We start from the raw sequence: 2,014 nt of genomic DNA on the forward strand, positions 1-2,014 counted from the left end.
CAGTGCGGCGGCGGCGGCGGCGGCGGCGGCGGCTGCAGCGGCCGCTGGCTGGCCCGCTGTATGGTTGGTTGGTTGGTTGGCTGGCTGGCTGGCTGGCTGGCTGGCTCGCTGGCTGGCTGCCCGGCTGACTCCTCACTGGGGCTTCCTGTAGGGCTGGACAAAGGACATTTCCTGGGAGGAGCGGGAGAATGCTCCCAGCATGCCTCGATTTGTAGTTCCCGGGGACTTCCTGCCACCGCAGCAGCGGGTGCCCTGGAGGTAGCTCCGGCCAGGCTAGGACTCCGGGACAGGATGAAAGGCGCTCGCTGTTTCCCTAAGCGCCGTGGGGAGGGGAGCGGCCGGCAGGTCCTGCCCCACGCCCCGCCCCGCGGCGCTCATGGAGCCGGCTGCCCCGGAGGGCGCGAGATCCCAGCCCCGCACTCCGAGCTCGCGGCACCGGTTACGGGCGGCCGGAGGACGCTGCCACTGAGCTGTCCCATGGTGCGGGAGGGCTCTGCGGTGGGAGAGGCCCTTTCTTTAAAACACCGGGAAGTTTGTGATGGGTTCGCTTTTTTAAAATTAATCAAAAAATATAAAATCTATCTTTTAAAATAGATTTTCTTTTGTCTTTTAAGCCGTTGACATCCTGCTGGGGGCCGATTAAAGAACTTGATTGCTCACCAGGAATTCAAGTTCCTTAAGATCTTGGCGCTTCATCTTTAAAACCATACAGAGCTGATTGTTTCCAGATCCCGACCCGGTGACATTCCTCCCTCCATTGTTGGCCTTGTCCCAAACATCTTTTCAAGAAAAGCAATTAAATTGAAATTGAAAATAAATTACGTAAAATAAATATTAGACATGTGAAAACCTGTGTGCTTCTGAATTAAGAAAGTGCTGGACTTTCTACATATCTTTCCTTCATTAACCTTTAGGATTCAGCTTAGTTGGTCCTATAAAACATGTGATGGCCACTGTATATTGAGTGTGTGTATTTCGGGAAGTGGAAGGGTGAGGAGAAGAAGACATTGGCTACAAGAGGGGTAGCCTAGCAAGAGTCTATGATGCCCTGCACACGTTTTTGTCTATTTCTGGGACCACAGACTCAGGACCCTTAGAAAATCAAGGAAGGACCACATAGAGACTAAATGAGTAAAAGCTGTATTCTCTCCAGGAGCATGAGCAGAATGTAATAAACTGAACTAGGAAAGGACAAGTTCTAGGATGTTCTAGAATGTGTTTGAAAAGTAATCAGATAGAAAAGTCTATAGAGGAAAGAGCAGGGGAGGCCGGCGCCGGGGCAGCTGTGAACAGCACTTTGGGAGGCTGAAGGCGCCGAAGTCAAGGAGATGAGAACCATACCGGGCTAACACGGTGAAGACCCCCGGCTCGTACGAAAAAAAAAAAAAAAAAAAAAAAAAGAAATTTCAAAAGATTAAGCGTGGCGTGTGGGCGGGCACCTTGTACCAGCTACTCAGGAGACTGAGGGCAGGAGAATGGCGGAACCGGGAGGCAGAGCTTACAGTGAGCTGAGATCATGCACTGGCACCTCCAGCTGGGCGCAAAGTGAGACTCCCGTCTCAAAAAAAAAGAAAAAAGAAAGAGAAAGTCCTGGCTTGTGGCTCATGCCTGTTAAGTGCACGGGCACGTTTGGAGGCCGAGGTGGGAGGATCAGTTGAGCCCAGGAGTTTGCAAGACCAGCCTGGGGCAACATAGTGAGACCCTGTTTCTACAAAAATAAAAATAAAATAAAATATAAAATACGAAATGAAATGTGGGTGGGTGGTGGCGCATACTTGTAGTCCCAGCTACTGTAGTCTTTAAGTGAAAGGGTCATTTGAGACGGGAAGTTTGAGGCTGCAGTGAGCGTGATTGCACTCCAGCCTGTGGTGACAGATTGAGACTCTGTTTCAAAAAATTAAAGTCATAATTACCTGTCACCTCCCACTTGTAGTTTCACATTTTAAATCCATATGATAAAACATTTGGGGCAAAGGTTTAGCTTACATGTAGTAAAGTTTATCCACAGTAGAAT

General features: G+C 49.9%; 1 protein-coding gene across 1 annotated transcript in view; it reads right to left on the bottom strand.

Annotated features, from left to right (window-relative positions):
* ZNF697 (zinc finger protein 697) overlaps positions 1-81 on the bottom strand; it is a 30,308-nt gene extending 30,227 nt beyond the window's left edge. The window contains exon 1 of the mRNA XM_017869853.1: positions 37-81. The gene's annotated coding sequence lies outside the window, so the exon portion shown is untranslated. The remainder of the gene's footprint in view (positions 1-36) is intronic.
* Between the last annotated feature and the right edge of the window lie 1,933 nt (positions 82-2,014).

This window comes from Rhinopithecus bieti, unplaced genomic scaffold (assembly GCF_001698545.2).
Source record: "Rhinopithecus bieti isolate Rb0 unplaced genomic scaffold, ASM169854v2 scaffold_3040, whole genome shotgun sequence".
In the NCBI taxonomy this organism is placed as follows: Eukaryota; Metazoa; Chordata; class Mammalia; order Primates; family Cercopithecidae; genus Rhinopithecus; species Rhinopithecus bieti.